We start from the raw sequence: 19,862 nt of genomic DNA on the forward strand, positions 1-19,862 counted from the left end.
AATTTTTGCTTTAAAATTGCTATAATTTTACTTAAAATTATATTGTTTGTTTTGAAATATTTGGGTATTTTCTGATGTCTTTCTGTTACTGAATTCTGAAACATAATTTATAAGTTTACATAATTTACAAAACATACTTTGCTTGACTTCTACTCTTTCAAATGTATTATGAAGTCTATTTTGTGACCCAAAGTATAGTCTATATTGGCGAATATTCCAACTGAAATGAATGTTACTTTTTCTGTGGTTGGTGGAGTGTTCTATAAATGTCAGGTCAAGTTGGTTGATAGTATTGTTCAGATCTTCTATATCCTTATTTTATTTTTCAGTCTACTCTTTTTATATCAATTACTGGGAAAGGAGTCTTGAAGTCTCCAATGACAATGAAGGATTTTTCTATTTTTCTTTTTAGACCTATCAAGTGTTTTTATTAATGTATTTTGAAATTTTGTTGTGAGGTGTGCATACTTTTAGGATTTTGTGTCTTCTTGGATAATTTCTACCTTTATTATTACAGAATATCCTTCAATTATTCCTGATAATATTTCTTGATCTGAAGTCTACATTATCTGACACGAATTAGCAATAACACCTTTCTTTTGATTAGAGTTTGTGGGGTATATTTGTTTGCATTTTTACTTTTAGCCAATCTATGTTTATGTATTATAGTGAGTTTCTTGTGCATAGCATATCCAGTTGGATCTTGCTTTTAAAATCAACCAGACAGTCTGTCTCTTAGTTGGTATTTTAGACTAACATTTATGTAATTATTGATATGGTTGTATTAAAATAAACCACTTTGTTATCTGATTTCAATTTTTTCCATATGGTCTTTCTTTTTTCCCTTTTTTTGTTGTTGTTTAACTGAATATTTCTTGTGGTTACATTTTATTTCCACTATTGACTTATTATATATACATCTAGAAATGTCTAAAAGTTGGTCTAGGGTTTAAAATGTGCATCTTAATTTATTTAGTTAGTGTTTACTTTAAAGTCATATTACAATGATTTACATGCAGTATATGGATTTTACAACAATATATTCCTAGTTCCTCCTTCCCAAATTTTGTGCTGTTATTACATTGTTATAATATATTTTGCTTTTATACATATAAACATAAAATACTTCGGGGTTTTTTTTTGTTTGGTTTTAGACGTTCATTTAACTTTTAGAGTAATTAAAAGTAATCAAAATGAATTTTCTTATTACTCTTAGTCATTTCTGGCAGTCTACATTCCTTTGGACAGATCCAAATTTCTGACTGGTATCATTCCTTTTGCCTGAAAGTATTTCTGCTTATATTTGAAACATATTTTCTCTGAGTATAGAATTCTAGATGGACAGATTTTTCTTAATTTCCGCACTTTAAATTAAAGGCTTCACTTTGTACATTGACTTTCACAGTTTCTGGCAAAAAGTCTGCTATAATTCTTTTTTTTTTAATGTTTAGAGAGAGAGACAGAGAGCGCACACACAAGTGGAGGGAGGGGCAGAAAGAGAGAAGGAAACACAGAATCTGAAACAGACTCCAACTCTGAACTGTCAGCACAGAGCCCAACGTGGGGTTTGAACCCATGAACTGTGACATCATGACCTGAGCCGAAGTTGAATGCTTAACTGACTGAGCCACCCAGGCACCCCAAAAGTCTGCTATAATTCTTATTTGTCATTCTTTTGCATATAATGTCTCTTTTTTTCCTCTTGCTGTCTTCAAATTTTCTTGCTTTCAGATGTTTAAACATGAAATACCTAGGTATGCAATTTTATTATCCTACTTAATGTTCTTTATCTGTGCTCTACTGTCTGTCATTAATATTAAACATTTGCAATCATTATTCTTTTAACTCTTTGTCTTTCAGTTTGGGTCATTTCTCTTGATCTATCTTCAATTTCACTGATTCTTTCTTTGGCTACGCGAGTTTATTAATAAAACCATGAAGGCATTCTTCATCTCTGTTACTATTTTTTTTTTATTCCTGGAAATTCTGTTTGACTCTTATAGTTTCCATCTTTCTGCTAAAATTCTCTTTTATCTTGCATTTTGTTCAATTTTTCCATTATAGCCTTCAACATATTAATCATAGTTATTTAAATTTCCCTGTCATAGTTCCAACTTTTATATCATATCTGATCTGGTTCTGTCAATTGCTTTGTGTCTTAATAATGTATTGAGTCTTTTCTTTTTTCCTTGCTTTTTCATATGCAAAATTTTCATAAATTATTGTTAAAATCCTGATATTCTGTGTAGGACAGTAAAGGATGAAATGAAGTAAATAGTTTTTTTGGTTTGAGTTTTGAGTTTCTCAATATAGAGATAGGCACACGTGTGTGTGTATGTGTGTGTGTCTTTTAGTATGGGATGTGGAGTCAATCCAGTTAGGAATTGAGCTGGTTTGGGACTTTGGTAAGGTTTTGAATACCATAAGTGTACCATAGGCTTCAAATTCCTCTTTGATACCTTGCCTTTCGTTTTTAGAGTTTTTCCAACTATCTGCTCTATCCTCAGTTCTGGGTCGTTGCTTTGTGTTGCACTTCAGAGAGGATATCTCTCCCTGCTCTTGCTACTACCCAGGAGTATACTTCATTATCACTTCTATTTGAAGGTTGCTGGTCTGATGATGGTGGAGAGCAAGGAAGGCATTTTCTGCTGTGCTAATCAAGCTACAGTCTTAGCGCTGTTTCTCTGAGTGTGGCTCTTTCTCTGCCCCACCCCCAGCTCTAGTCCAAGCACATAATCCTGTCCATCCCCCCAGGAAAAATGTTTATGTTTATGTTTACCTCCCTTAGCTACAATGGGTTTTCTCCAGTGTTCTAAGGGTGGTAGTGCATGCTTTCTCCCTAGAATTTAAGCCTTATGTTTCCATAGTAGAGGTAAGGAATGGGGTATGGACAGAGTTCTGTGGCCCTCTGGTAACAGCCACTGTTCCCTCCCTCACACTTCTACCACGAGGCATGGGTTGAGAACTGCCTCCAATCCTTTTGTGCAAGTGCCTGGTAAGGTACCTAGAGAAGAGCCGCGCAAACTATCCTGATACCTGTGGTTCCAAGGAGCTACATAGTTTCTCACCAGCCCATACTCAGTGTCTACCAATTCCTTAACAATTCGTGATGAAATATTCCTACTTCTGTTTGGTTGCATCTGTCTCAGGTAAGCAAGTGTCCAGGTCTGGTCTTGGCCTAAAGGAAAACTGTATCACCTTCGGTTTGGGCTAGGTGCTTGACACATGACCTCAGCTCCTTTATGGGTTCAAAAAAAAGTTGTTAACTTAAGGTGTGTCCACCTGTTTTGTGTTGTTGTTGTTGGTAAGAGCATGGATGTTGTTCTTTCCAACTCCCTACATCCAAACCAGAAACTGGAAGTAATTGAGGCATCTAGGTGGCTCAGTTGGTTAAGCAACTGACTTCAGCTCAGGTCATGATCTCGCAGTTTGTGTGTTCGAGCCCCACATCGAGCTCTGTACTGACAGCTCAGTGCCTGGAGTCTGCTTCGGATTCTGTGTCTCTGTCCCTCTGTTCCTCCGTCACTCATGCTGTGTCTCTGTGTCTCTCTCTCTCTCAAAAATAAATAAACATTAAAAAAAAAAGAAAGAAACTAGAAGTAATTGGTTTTTAATTTTCTTTTGCTCTTTGCAAAGAAAAATCTTCAGCTTCAGGCTATGAAGCTATGAAGTCCTCTATCTTTTCTAGGACTATTATGTTCCTTTGTCTCCTATACCAATTTTGTTCTCTTCTATAGGTGGAACTATATTGCCATTAATTGGCATTTTCCAGTACTTTGTACTTATAAAGTATTTTAGAATCACTGAAATGGTTTTCACTGTAACAATCATGTAGGACAAATGGGCAGCATCTGCCCTTTTGTCCATGAGAGAATTGAAGCATAGAGATATGTAGTCATTTGTCTAGGATCAGAGCAAAGGCATCTTAAAACTTCAAAAGTTAATGTGTTAGTTATTTTAGGCACCCGCTCTGACATTTCACTGGGGCAAAACTGCCAGAATACTGTCCCCCAGAACCACAGGGAGAAATCAAGCCTCATTAGAGCAGTTACAATAGTAAATTTTTATGTATTTTGACCACTAAATTTAAACTCAGCCTAGATAATGACCTTTGTGATTTCCAAAGAACTTTGCCAAGTCTTTACTATGCTGGTGTCCTGAGTGCAGGGCAGGCTGTGGTAGAGAAAGAGGAGCTTTAATTCCCTTATCACTTTAGACCCTGGTCGGAATTGATCAACAGGTGAAGAAACAATGCCAATAGGGCCTGGAATATAGTCCTGAATATAGCACCAGGAACTACTTCGTTTCACCTGGAGGAGTCTCTTGCATCCAAGCATGCTCCTTCCTGGAATCAAGGCACCTGTGTTCTCAGTGCCCTCTTATGAATTGCCTGGCCCTGAGTTACCAACTGTTGGTCTTACTTTGAGCTTCTTTGCCTCCTACTTATCAGTGTCCTTCCATCAGCATATTCAGATCAATCAAGTCCACAACAGAGAGACCAAGTATTGGATCCTTAGAGCTTGAGAAAAAGTAGGAAGTATTTTTCAACAACTCAAGGTCAAGTCATTGTGCTTTCTTCCATTTTTTTAAAAAAAGCTTTTGTTTTTTAACAGAAGAAAAACAGGAGCTAAAATGAAGAGCTAAGTTCTCACTCCCTTTTCATTAAACTTTTATTGTCTATGCTACAAGTCAACCAACAATAACTGTTGGCTGTATAAATCTGAGCAAAAGACACAATAGAGAGATACAACATCAGTGGTCATGGGCAGGCAGTAGGGGAGGCAGAGGTGAATGAATTGGAGCCCAGACTTTGGAAGCCATGTCAGCGTCTCACTTTTTTATGGCAACGTGGAAGCAAATTGCCTGGAACAACAAAGAGAGCAACTGGACTACCATAGAATCCTTCCTGTGATAAACTTGAAAGCATCTTTGCTTTAAACAGTTAAATGCATTAGAGTTGACATAAAGAGGAAAATATCAAGGTGCAAAAAGTGAATATAATCTTTCAATAAAAGTTAATGCTCAGTGGAAGGTTAGTACCACCAGGGCGCAAGACTCTGATTGCATCCTAATTTTGATCAAAGTTGTAGGAAATGTTTGCTAAAGATTTAAGTGCTCTGTGCTCACAAGTTGACTGCTGTTTACCTACCACACTTCCTCATCCTGTGCACTAAAGGCTAACATTTGCCATGAGGTTGCAAATCTAAAATCATGCTTAAACACTATTTTTTTATTGGTCAAAGCCCATGAATAAAATAATGGGTCAAACGACCTAATCTCTCTTAAGGAAATATCAACTATCAGACAACTGAAACAATATGGAACAACCCAACTTGAACTTTAATGATAAGCTTTGAGGGTGGGGTGGTGAAGAAGGGAGTTGGGGAGGAAGATATAAATGTGCTAGACGGAGGGAATAAAAGCAAAATGAGAAAATTCCAGGTAAGATGAAATAAGCACACTAAACCCATCTGTCCCACAACTATAAAACCTGAACTGAATGCACGGAGCGTATATTGGGGTCCCTGAGGAGTGAATAGGAGCAGGCTAATCAGAGAAGAATACCAGACTTGCAGTACCGCTGGACAGTGGTACATTTACCATCTATTCCTTCCAAGTATCCTTCAGCCTGAACTGAATGCAGTGGATGCCAGGAGTGAACACCCCAAGCAGACAGTGAGGTCTGGGAGAAAACCTGAGGCTCTGGTTGGAAGAGTAAAAAGGGGAACTCCTAGTGATCAGAAAGTACAGAGGGGTGCCCGGGTGGCTCAGTCGGTTAAGCATCCGACTTCGTCTCGGGTCACTATCTCACTGTCTATAAGTTCAAGCCCCACATCAGGTTCTGTGCTGACAGCTCAGAGCCTGGAGCCTACTTCTGATTCTGTGTCTTCCTCTCTCTCTGCCCCTCCCCAGCTCTTGCTCTATCTCTCTCTGTCTCTCTGTCTCTCTCTCTCTCAAAAATAAACATTAAAAAAAATTTTTTTAAAGAAAGTGCAGAAATTCTCCATTTGTGTGGCTATTTTTTCTCTCCCCTCTTGTTTCCATTCTCTCATGCACTAGCTACAAGACAATCCACCAAGCAGTGGCAGAGACCAGTAACGACCAGTAATTTGTATATCCATATGCTAAAAAATAAACATCAACCTAAACCTCACATCTTATTCAAAAATCACTTCAAAATGGATCACAGATCTAAATGTAAAACATAAACTATAAATATATAACACTAAAATATAAAGAAAAAATCATAAATTTAAAGCATTCGATCTGGGAATATCAATGGCAAGAGAATGAAATAGCAAGATACATACTGGGAGAAAATATTTTGAATCACAGAGCTGACAAAGGACTTGTATCCAGAATATAACTTTAAAAACTTTCAAAACAACAAATAAGAAAGAAAATTTGAGTGGGTGAAACACTTGAACAGACCCTGCACCCATAAGAATATGAGGATGTAAAAACAAGCTCGTGAAAAAGTCTTCAACATCATTAGTCACTAGGGAAATCGAAATTAAAGCCATGATGAGATACTACCACACACTTATTAGGATGACTAAAATAAAAAATACTGACCTTGTAATACAACTGATCTCTCCTACATCGCTGCCAGGAATGCAAAATGATATTTCCATTGTGGAAATGGTTTGGCAGTTTAAATGTGATCTTAACCTATGATCCAGCAATTCCATTTTGAATACCTACCCTACAAAAATGAGCACGTCTGTTCTTGAAACAATCTGTTCATGAATGTTTATAACAGCTCTATTCTAATTGCCAAAAACAAGAACCAACCCAAAGTGGCTGAATAAACTGTGGTATGTACATATAATGAAATAGTACTTAGCAATAAAAAGGGACAAACCTTTGATATATTCAACAACTTGGATAAAGCTCAAAACATTATTCTATAAAAGGAGCCAGTTTCAAATGTTGCATACTCTAATGTTATACTTAGATGGTATTTTCAATAAGATAAAACTGTAGGCATGGAAAAGATACCAGTGGTTGCTGGGGTTGGGATGAGAGAAGGGGTGAACTATAAAGGGGTAGCAAGGAAGCTTGGGGGTTGGGGGAACAAGGAACTGTTCTGTATCCTGATTATAACAGTGGTAGCATGAACCTGTACATTTGTAAAAATGCATAATGCTGTATACCTAAAAGTGATCAATATTAGTCTGATAACTTATAAAGTAGTTTTTTGAAGAGAAATACAAAATTGAACCCAAAGGAATTTTTATCTTCAACTTTATTTTATTTTTTATTTTTTGTAATGTTTATGTATTTTTGAGAGAGAGAGAGAGACAGAGACAGAGTGTGAGCGGAAGAGGGTTAGAGAGAGACAGAAACACAGAATCTGAAGCAGGCTCCAGGCTCTGAGCTGTCAGCACAGAGCCCAACGCGGGGCTCGAACTCACCAACTACAAGATCATGACCTGAGCTGAAGTCAGACACTTAAGCGACTAAGCCACCCAGGCACCCCAATTTTATTTAATTTTTATTTTATTTAATTTTTAATGTTTTTAATGTTTATTTAATTTTTGAGAGAGAGACAGACAGACAGAGTGTGAGTAGGGGAGGGGCAAAGAGAGAGAGGGAGACACAGAATCCGAAGAAGGCTCCCGGCTCCAAGCTGTCAGAACAGAGCCGGACGCAGGCCTGAACCCACAAGCTGTGAGATCATGACCTGAGCCAAAGTCAGATGCTCAACTGACTGAGCCACCTAGGCACCCCTTATTTAATTTGTAAATAAATGTTTCTTCATTTTTGAGAGAGATAGTGTGAGTGGGAAAGGGACAGAGAGAGAGAATCCCAAGCAGGCTCTACTCTGCCAGTGCAGAACCTGACACAGGGCTTGAACTCACGAACCTTGAGATTATGACCTGAGCTGAAGTTGGACATTCAACTGACTGAGCCACCCAGGCGCCCCGGCTTCAACTTTATTTTAAATTGTTGGTTTCAGGGGTGCCTGGGTGGCTCAGTCAGTTAAGCATCAGACTTTAGCTCAGGTCATGATCTCAAGGTTAGTGAATTCGAGCCCCATAATTGGGCTCTCTGCTGACAGTGCAGCACCTGCTTCAGATTCTCTCTCTGTGTCCCTTCCTCTCTGCCCCTCCTCTGCTCACTCTCTGTCTCTCTCAAAATAAATGAATAAACTTAAAAAATATATATACTGATTTCAAGTCCAGGAATTGAAGGCATGTAATGACTGCAGACCAGTGTCATCCTATCACTGAATCCTGCCACCAGAAACAGGGCTCCCTAGACCCTCGGAAAGCAGTTAGGTGACAGACTGGCAATCCTTTAGATGATCTGACAGGTGTAAATGGCCAGTCTGTACAATCCTGGTTGACCAGAAATATTTTTCTGTCGATAATTCAAATTGGTTGTCTACACTGCCTCAGAATGTCCAGGGAATTGCCAACCCTGGAAATTACTTCCAAGTATTTGGCAGACTGATAATTGGCCACGATTTAAGTTGTTCTAACATCATTGCTCTTTTCTGCCTTCTAAAATCTATGCTTTTTTTGGTCCCTTTGACCACCCCCCCCAAAACTGGAAACCTCTGTTTTTTTTTTGTTTTTTTTGTTTTTTTTTAATTTTTTTTTTTCAACGTTTATTTATTTTTGGGACAGAGAGAGACAGAGCATGAACGGGGGAGGGGCAGAGAGAGAAGGAGATACAGAATCGGAAACAGGCTCCAGGTTCTGAGCCATCAGCCCAGAGCCTGACGCGGGGCTCGAACTCACGGACCGCGAGATCGTGACCTGGCTGAAGTCGGACGCTTAACCGACTGCGCCACCCAGGCGCCCCTGGAAACCTCTGTTTTAAGTCAGCTCCATATCTTTAACTTTCCTTTCTTTCCTGAGACCTCTGTCTAAATCCTTCTTTGTAAGTGGGTGAGTACAAATGAAGATGTCTGGTTATCTGGTGTTGGCCTAGGCCAAGAGAGGATTATGGTCTGTTTTCTGTTCAATTTCTCCCTCTTCACCCCACTACCAATGTTCGGAGAAACCCATTCGGAACCAGCATGCTCCAGCAACTCATTCACTGACCCCTGTCTCTAGAGAGCAGGCAGCTGGGGTCACGCAGATGACCATCAACTGCCCATTTTAAACCCCTCATTGCTTTCTCCTAGCGTCTAATAATATGGCCATCAGTCGAATTGTGTATGATAAACAGACAATAAACTTACTGGATGTGTTTTACAGAGCACTACCACCTTTGTCTCTGTCGTAGTGCTTGTCCCACAGTTTCTGGACAAAGCCTTCCAGGAATTCAGATTCCCATTTAGCCGACATCATGAGAGCCTCTTATATGCAGGGTGCTTTTATGTGTATTATCTCACTTAATCTCCAAAAACGCCCATCGTCTTCAAAGTATTTCTTAAGCACTAATTTGCACTACGTGCTGTGTTAAACTCACATTTAGGCCATTTCAGAGCCTTCTAAGGCCTTTGCAACACGATCTCATGGGCATATCTATCTAAACACACGCAAGTTTTAGAGTATTACTTGAATGTGTTATTACGTATGTTTAAGACAGAACACCCTCAAATGTGGGCACCACAACATTTAACACACCCACCTTGGGCAAGTGGCAAGTGAGGTGTGGCACAGGGTACACAGTAACCCACAGGTGGGTACCTGGTGCTTTTTATGATCCACAAATACAAGCTAATTGGTAAAAAGGATACCTGCAGTATTTATTCATATCACCTGTTAATCGGTCACCATCCAGAAGCTTTGGACAAGTTACTACCACAGCCTTTGGCTGAACAAAGTTTGAGCATTCAGCTGGAGGACCGCATTAAGTCTTTGAGTCTTTTTTCCCTCGTCGTGGTAAAACGTAACAATAGCTAAGCAGAGGCAGTTAGACCAGCGAGTCATCGTCTGTGATTCTTTCACTTAACCAGTGCCAAAATCAATTTTGAAGCATTATCTCAAAGTTGCTTTCAACTCGATCTGGGTGTTTCTCTTCGGCTAGAATATCACCCCCTACACTGGAATCTTTATTATATCACACTAATCTAATTTAAATGCATTTTTACTGTACTTGGTTTAATGAATGTGGAATGTGTCACTATGAAATTGCACCATTAATTTGATAAATAGGACTTGAAGGTATAATTTTTTCCAGCATTGCAGACTAATGAAGCTAAAATACATATATAATAAGAAGTGTAAATAATAAATTATTCTTAGGAGCAAAAAAATTAATTAGATCTTACCACAGATTGCATCTCAATGTCAATTTTTTTCCCCCAAAACTACTGACTTTCAAACTACTTGGAACACCATGGTAAACCTTGGAAAGTTTCTCAAGTGATTACCTTCCATCCTGGGAATCTGTTTTAAGAAACCGCTATTGTTCAAAAAATCCTTTTAAGATGCCAGTACGGATCCCCTGTTGTCATTTCTACAGGGCATTTAGAGTATCTAGATGAATTAATCTTTTTTTTTTTTAAGTTGCACAGTTTTATTTATTCATAAAGACTCCTGAAAAATCCTTTCAGATAGTATGCTGTGGAGATGGAAAAAAACCAAAAAACCAAAAACCAGGAGGCCTTCTATGCAAATTTGCCTCCAAAGGCGACAGAATTCCATCCGCAGTGATTTCAGGGGAAAGTTCCTCCTACAAGCTGGCTGTTCACAGGAAGTCTGTGTTGTCCATGGGCTGAAGGATGTGATAACAGAGAGCGATGGGTCACTCCCCAATTACTGTTCAGATGCACACTCCGTGGGTAAGAACCAGATAGCCACTAAGCTGGAAATTAGCTGGATAATACGCACACTAAAACCAGAGACCAGATAATGCTCCAAATGAGATTCTATTCCTTGGGCGGAGGGAAAGGAATTATGACTGGCATTATGAGTTTTGGTTCAGGTTCAGCATAAGAGCAGTGACTTTAGTGTTTGTATATATTAGCCAGTAATTCCGAGAACTCTAATTAATGGAATCTTTGCAGAAGACATCAGCTACAGGATGTCCCGTCTGCTTAGAAACACAAAAACTACTGAAATCAAAACGTACAGCGCTGTGAAGCCCATTTGGAGATTCCAGTCCTTGTTTTAATTTTCTATATTAAGTTGAAAAACAAAGTACCCATCATACACAGTGACTATGTTTTGTGTATGTTTTCTTTGTCAGATATAAGGGTTTTTTAGCTTCATTTTCAAAATGAAATTTTCCCTTAGGAAAAAATTCCAAGGAAAAGGGGAAAGAAGCTCTTGGAATTAGAATGAACTATGTGGGGTCCACCCACCCTCTCTTTTTCCCCAGCTGGAGGTCTGTACATTCAAAGACAATTTAATCACCCTCTGTCCCTTCCCTGGCCTGATGCAGGACGCTGGGCCAAATGCTATCCCGGCCTTATTTTCTATTCCTAGTGTGTAGTTTAACAAACAATGTTTTTATTTCTTGTTATTTGATTTGGAGCCAAAATTCTGACGTGGCATCAGTTTTGTTGCCAGATAATGCATTAAACCTTACTGAGGGGTAAACATAATGATCTTCATTAAACCCTTTAAATGAACCCACCTCCTGCTTCTTCAGGTTGAGAAAAGCATTGACAGGGAACATTGTGGAAGCGTCTTGGAGTTATTTTCTTCTTGTAACAGGGGGAGGGAGAGATGAGTGGCAGCTTTTAGGGGGCGAAAGAAAGTTAGGTAAACATAAAAGGTTTTGTAAGATTTCCTCTCCTAATGGCAAAGTTTTAGAGCAATAAATCACAATTCAGTCAATACCATTAGTTTTGGGGTATTATATACCCTCATTAAAGTGCATAAACAATTATATTTATTGAAGGTAATGTACTGTGTAGTGCATTATAACGACACTCATTAACATATGTAATCATCATTTGAATGGGCTTTACTACAATGTAAACTGATAATGGCATGATTGCACACTGGGTTATTAACTTTTCAGTCTTAAGATAATGAAAGGTGATGCAAGAAACCAAAAGCACATAGGCATGGCCTTTCATTTGTGAGTTATGCATTTCCATCCCCAATTCTAAGCTCAGGTACCCATGCTCAGGAGTTCATTTTACCTATTGTGTTGACACAGGACCAGATTCCACACGGTGCTTTGAAGTGGGGTGGGGGAGAGTATGTGGCAGGAACTAGCTCAGACCGAATAATGAAGATAATTCTGCTGGTGACCTATTTCCATCTTACATTGTGGCTTATACCGTTCATTCTCTGGTTTCAATATTTTCCCACACAGATGTGGATGATATCACCTGCTCTAAGAAAAATGGGAACTTCCTCCAAACTTTTCCTTTGAAAATTTCACTTACCAGGCAGGCATTTGCCTAATGATGAGGAAACATTTGAAAAACCCAGATTAAGGGGCAGTCTACTAAGGTGACAAGACCATGAAAGATGACGAAACAGTGGGGGAACTATTCTAGATTAAGACAAACTAAAGAGACATGATAACAATGCAGTGTCCGTTCCTAGATTCAATACTGGAGCAGAATTTTTGTCTCTTTTTCTATAAATATATCTTTTATTAGGACAATTAAAAATTTTGTATAAGGTCTATAGATTTGATAACAGCATTTTATTAATGTTAATTTCTTGATTTTGATAATTATACTGTGATTATATAAGATGTCCTTGCTCTATATATGTATGTAAAAGTATCTAAGAGTAAAGGCCCTTTATGTCTGCAACTTACTCTCAAATGCATAAAAAATGAATATATACTTATAATAATGATAGTAAATACTATACAAGGAGAGAATCAAAAAGCAAATCTGGAAAAAAAAGTCATAATTTGAGTGAAGGATATTCAGGAATTTTTTGCACTACCCTGACAGTATTCTCTAAGTCTGATATTATTTCAGACTAAAAAAAAAAGAAAGAAAAAAAAAACATTTAGAATTAAAGACTTGACCGTAAAAAGGCCATGACTTTAATTAAGCAGATCTTTGGCTGGCATTATCAGCAACAAGTCAGAATAATGATCAGGATCTCAGTACTCATTTACGTCCTTTATCTGCTCTGTCAGTGGAAGTCCCAGATTTGTGAGGACAGTTCTTAATTCCTTTGCTCCCAGCTGATATCTATTTCCTATATTTTAGAGTCAGGAATGACAAAAGGTTCGTGATATGAAAGGTAAAAGGCATTGTGCTCTAATCACCAAGATTAAAGAGTAATAGCGGTAGCCACTTAAAATTCCCTCTTAACCACGACTTCACAACCAGTTTCTACATCAGCCTGAGAGCTGTTCTCAAAAGAATGATTGACTTACATCTCTGCATAAGCCCGAACGAAAGCACTCCTGGCTGTTTCCCTCCTACACAAACCACTGCCTACACACTCTTAAGTAGCACCCAAACTTGGACCAGTGGGTCATGCAGAGTGGGTGTTAGCTTCCCAACCACACTCGTTATGGAGAGAATGAGGCAAATAAAGCTACAGTAAGTTACCCACTGAAGGAAGGACCACAATGAGACTCATCTCCGAAGTTTCTGGCATTAGTCCTCTTTTGTTCCTCTAGACCACATAACCCTATGAAAGCAGTAATATTAATGTAATTTAAATTTTGCTTTCTTGGACATGTTTTTGGTTGTCTAGTTTCCATAGCGTTTCCCAGAAATGGAGGATTCTGTAGCTGAGAGCTACCCTTTTCAAGGTTCGGTTATGAAGGCAGAATTGACTGTGCTCAAGAACTACACAGCAAACGTAATCAATAGCTCTCTATAAATAAGAGGAAATGCATAATACATATGCATTTATCTAGAGATAACTAGACTTGAAGACTACATCTACCGGGTTAATGTTTTTATTAAATCATATTAGTGTTGGCACAATAATCTTTTCTCATTATAAATACTGAGCACTTTTATTTGCTACAGGGTATAGCTTTAAGAAATTTCCAATTGACTGACAGCTGCCTGTCAACTTCTGACTCTGGAGAGATCCAGGAACTCAGTTTGCAAAGCTCCAGGGAATTCTAAGGAGCTCCAAGATGGTTAATGGCTGTCCATTAGCGTGAGGCCCAGCGGAGCCCTAGAATCTGTTAAGTGGGAAGTTCTTGCTGTAGAAGGTCATATAATTCCCTATTGCCATCCGAGAGAACTGGGAAAATTCAGCTTGAAGCAAAGACTGGGGTGCTATAAGTTTATGTACTAAGGGAAATCACTTCATGCAGTTTGGTATTACCGTACACCATGTTTTATTTATACTCTATACTAGATGAGAAATTGAATACTATGCTCTTTTCTGGCAATGGAAACTTGCCTTATTCTCCTGAACTGGGCACGGCATCAATACAGCAGCTTGCAGCCTTTTTGACTATGTATTATAGAGTGGCTTCTGTGCATTATATATTAAATCCGATATGCACTGTGAGTTTATATGCCACACACACTACATTTTTCTATATTACGTCCTGCAATCTATCATATTAAGTGAAAGGGGTGATGGAGTGGGCCTCAGGTAATGTAAAGAAGATTGCTAACAGCTTGCATGCTGCGTTGAGAGGAGGTAAGTATTTCTGCAGTGTGCTCTGTGTATATACAGCAAGTGAGCACACAGCAAACTGACCATGTAGAGAGCTCAACATCCCCGGCAATGGAATTAACCACCTATACACTAACGAAATTACCTACCGGCCCAAGCAACATGCCTGCCCCATTAACAAAGCCCAGAAAAGTTTCATGGGAGCCAAACAGTCCTTCCCAAAAGTGGGAATAAAAATGAGGTCTGGCCCATTAAAGAAAAAGCAGCAGCCCCCCACCCCCAAACAGTCAAACAGGCTAACAAAGGGCCTCAGCACAGGAAACATGGACATGTGTTCAGCAATCACAGCCTCTGGGCTGTTAATACGTGTCTCATGTTCTTCAGTCTAGTATGTGGAGGAAACCTGGAGATCCCAACTCGAATCATGTAAAAAAGAACACAAAAGCAGTGACTACCAACTGATAAAGGAAGAAGTGTTGACTAGCCTTTTTGAAATTAAAGTGCATTTTTTCCATGACATTATCTGTTCATGTATCAGAATTCCTAACTCTGGGAATATTCAGAATTGTGTTACCTGTCTCATCAGTGTCCCTGGAATTGTCTCTTGTGGAACTTTCTAGATCAGGATGTATACCTATCTGGGCCTGTCTTTTTATTTATTTATTTATTTATTTATTTTTTAACGTTTATTTATTTTTGAGACAGAGAGAGACAGAGCATGAACGGGGGAGGGGCAGAGAGAGAGAGGGAGACACAGAATTGGAAGCAGGCTCCAGGCTCTGAGCCATCAGCCCAGAGCCCGACACGGGGCTCGAACTCATGGACTGTGAGATCGTGACCTGAGCTGAAGTTGGACGCTTAACCGACTGAGCCACCCAGGCGCCCCTGGGCCTGTCTTTTTAGCATAACTTTTATGGCTCATGGGGAATTCTGATGGCAAATTTTTATTTTTCTGTGAAAATTTCTTGGTTCTGCTTGCTTATTGATTTGAAGGTAAATGTTTTCTCATCACCTGACACCTAGGTATTGTGACTGCCCATTAAGACTTTGACCTTGTGTTCAGCCACTGTGAGTTCCCCTGGTCGTGGACTGCCTGGGATCCTACAGTTACTTTAATCTGCAGCTACTAATCTTGGAATTACACTTTAAGAAAAGAACCCCACTATTAGACACTCATGACTACCACAGGACATCCCTGCCCTCTCATTGTCACTGCAGAATCTGTTTCTGGAAGCCGAGGAAGTGGTCACAGGATGAAGAATCTTTTCTATCAATATTAGTGAAAAGAACCATCACTTAAGGTGCTGTATAATCACTCATTATTTCTATTCTTCTAGCCCTGATAAACTTCATGCGGTGAGGGGATTGTAGCTTTTGTAGAAAGAGACACTTGGCCTTGAGTATCAGGCTTTACAATACATCTCTGGTGCAATATTATCAGGTGACACCAATTCATCCCAGAGCATTTTACAGCTTAACAGAAGGTTTTGATTTCCTGGAGGAGTCTTAATTGATTCTGAATTCTTTAGCATTCAACCTTCCTCACGACGATTGTTATAAGACTTAATACAGGAAATATTAAGTTTAGACAAAGAAGGCCCAGAAGGGATACTTTTGCGGACTGTCAGAGATATGTTTCACTATTAAGTGGAAGTGCCGAGCTAGCTGAGGGGCCTTGGGCTTAAGCTTTAGGCCGCTTTATGCATTTCTCCAGCTGCCCTGGAAGGGGAGGGTCCACGTGACCCACCATCTCCACTGCCCGATGATGTATGGAGTGACACTGACAAGTCAAGGAAAATGAGCAGGAGTTACTTCCAGCTTTCTTCCATCAAAGGGAAAGCTGCCAAAATTCAAAACTCTAAGGATGCAGGAGAGCAGGGAAATACAACATCGGGAAAATGGCTCCACTAGGAGAAGCCTGTGCATGATACGCGGAGGACTTCCTGGAACCCATTTTGCCACAAAATTTGCACCAAGTTTCTTTCCTGCTACGGTTAGCAGCCTGTGGCAAACTTTCCCTCAAAACTTTTAGAAGGACTGATAGGGGAAACCATGAGGATGTGATATTGATAAAATAACACCAGTAATGGCACATGTTTGCTTTCATTGATGGAGAGGAACTATTCATCTTTGGGTTGCTTAAAATAGCTAGGGTGTCATGATTTGCCTATGTCTGGATTATAAGGATGCCAGGCACCCTGCCTCCTTCTCTTGAACAGGTGCATCCGCATCACTCCTCACCAATGCAAGTGGGTAGGTGGGAAGGTAGGTCCTCTAGTCACCAGAGAAAGACATTACCTTAAGTGAATCTTCATTCGTTCTTTCATTCATTAAAAAACCAAAAGTTTTCTGCGCACCTACTCGACGTCCAGCACTCTAACATATTCACAGAAGAATGATGATGGGGAGGATCTTTCCCCCATTCCTATAGGGATGCAGCTATATCATGAGGCCAAGTTGCCACAACCGAACATTCCTCAGCCGAGATTCATCTTCCATGTGGCACTCTACAAACCAAAACACAAGGTTACTTTGCTCTCATTTTTGTATTCCCCACACTACATACATATGCAACGTTTCCCAGTATACCATCTTATACCAGTTTATTTTAAAAAAGAAAAAGTACATAATCATTCTGCAGCTGTCAGAAGCGCCTGGAAAAGCCCAAGAGTTCAGTATGAAAGGTGCTATTAGGTTGGGAAAAACACCACGGCTGCCACAGATGGCTCATTTTCACAATAGACCTGAGGTTTAAAAAAAAAAAAAAAAAACAACTAGTTGTTTTGCCTGCAGCATAAACAAGGAATATTCTCCTTGAGCAAGTGGAACGGGCTTTGCAGAGATGAGCCTCCAATCTGTCTTGCTAAATTCTGACATTAAAAAGAAACACATATGGGTACCTAAACAAATACTCACATGGCACAAGTACAAGCCTAGGGTAGTTGTATCCAACGCTTGACTTTAGAAAATTGTGGGGCAGTGTCTGCAGCATTTTAAAAATTAATAATAATATTTTATGGTAACAATAACACATGCTTATCTTGAAAATTGGAGAAATAAGATAAAATCTACCCATAATTTTACCATCCAAGGATGACTACAATAACTCTTTGGTGTATTTCCTTCCAGTCTTTTTTCTGTGTGTGCATATACACACACACACACACATATATATATATATATACACACATATACACATATATTTTCACATACATATATGTATTGTGTATGTTTTACATACACAATACATATATGCATCAAATTATGTATATATACATATATAACATACACATATTCCATGAGTATATTTAAAATAAACATATATATTATATACATCATACATAGGTATTTTTTCTGTGTATATATCTATTAGAAACATATATATTTCTCTTTTTACATAATTGAGCAGTACAACATATTTATATATCTTCTCACTTTCATATTTTTCCTTTATTATTTAATATTATAATTATAATAGGAATGATTTCCCATGTCATTAATCATTAGTTGCACTCCCTGAACATTTTTAATGACTGCATACTATTCCATTATGTGTACACATCATAGCTTGTTCAATAAGTCATCTATTATTACAAATCAAAAAGAGTTGCCACATTTTGTGTTTTCTGTAGACAATGCTTCATTAGCCATCCTTATATTTAAATCTTTGGCTGTGTCTCTAATTCCTTATATTAGTATAACAAAGAATGATCCCAGCTTAAAACATTTTTTAAGACTCTTAATATATATTGCTAAATACCCAAACAAATTTTGTCTGTAGAGGGTAAGAAATGTTCCTGATTAAATATCAAAGCATATGGCAAAGGAGCCAATTTGGTACAAAGAGTGTAACTCATAATTTTTCATAACTTCATTAAGACTTTGTCCAGTCTACTGGAAGTAAACCCAAATGGAACTATTTTGTAGCTGACAATCGGAACTCTACACTGATCATCCAGTTTTTAAATTGAGTGTTTTAATCACAACCCCATCCCTTCAAAAATAGCATTAATATTTGATATTGTGTTTTTAATCACTACCTTTTGTTTAGAACTATATCTCCACTAACACTTAATGTTATAATTTTCTGAATCATCTCATTGAAGGACCTTCCACAAGAGCAAATAGTTTTATTAGAAGGACCAGGAAAATGTTCTTGTTTATCCTAATGCACAGAATATTTTGGACCCACATGGTATCTTTCAGGAGACAACATATTCTTCCCACTCTCATGCCCCTCCTTAAAGTCTCCCTTGAAATACAAAGTAATCTTAAAATTGTAAAGAACATTTTATTGTGTATTTGTGTGTTTTTTCCCTTTATTTTGTGGCTTCAAATCCATCTTCTGTATAAATACACAGCTGGGGTCAGCCAAAGACGGCTGCGTTCAGGCTAGTTGAGCAAAGGTTGGAGTGAACCCCAGCGTGCCGAGGAGGGTTGTGAGCAGAGCATAAGGCTCAAGATGAAAAATCATGAACCCGATGATACTGTCAAGGAAGACTTAATTTTCAATATCATAACCAGAAAAATTAACCACCTCCCAGAAGCAGAAAGGAATCTATTTGCACATGGATCAGTTTATATTGGACTTAATGCTGCTCTCTGTGGTCTAATAGCAAATAGTCTTTCTTGACGCATCTTAAATGTGACACAGGCTCATATAGCTGCTGGCTTACCAATGGCAGTGATCCCATTTTTGACTGCGCATGCATCTTACAAAGGTTTTGTAAATCTACCTTTGAATACAGGTGATTTGAATTATGAAACCTGTACCATAACACGGGGTGGACTGGTTGGTCTTGTTTTTGGTGGTCTGTGTCCTGTTTTCTTGGCTATACCTGTGAATCGTGGCCTAGCAGCCAGGTATGAGTCAGCCCTGCTACCAGAAAAAGGAAACATCTTAACTTACTGGACTAGAATTTCTAAGCCTGTCTTTAGAAAGATGTTATTTCCCATTTTGCTCCAGACCATGTTTGCCGCATACCTTGGATCTAGACAATATAAATTAGTTATAAAGGCTCTTCAGTTACCTGAACCTGGCCTAGAAATTCAGTGATTGTTAAACAACTTTGTACACAAAAATAAAACCGTAATGTATGAAAAAATAAATACACGGCTGAACAACTGTAGTGATCAATATTATCTTTATCAAGGACACTAAAGCAGTGAACATATTGCTACTCAGGGTCCCACATGGATCTGCACGGAGTTGGATTTGAACCCACAGTCTCCCTATTTCCAATTCCAGGCAGTTGAGCTACCCCCAACTCTCCCCCAACCCAACACACAAAACCCCCAGGATGATCTATGCCCTTATGTGGAAAATGTGATGGATAGAGACAGCTCAAGCACTAACCTGGAACCCAAAATCAATAGAAGTATTAG

The 19,862-nt window shown here is 38.7% G+C and overlaps 1 pseudogene; it reads left to right on the forward strand.

Annotated features, from left to right (window-relative positions):
• Window positions 1–18,853: 18,853 nt before the first annotated feature.
• On the forward strand, window positions 18,854–19,558 carry LOC125149508 (transmembrane protein 126A-like; annotated as a pseudogene).
• Window positions 19,559–19,862: the final 304 nt, after the last annotated feature.

This window comes from Prionailurus viverrinus, chromosome D3 (genome assembly GCF_022837055.1).
Source record: "Prionailurus viverrinus isolate Anna chromosome D3, UM_Priviv_1.0, whole genome shotgun sequence".
NCBI classification, from domain to species: Eukaryota; Metazoa; Chordata; class Mammalia; order Carnivora; family Felidae; genus Prionailurus; species Prionailurus viverrinus.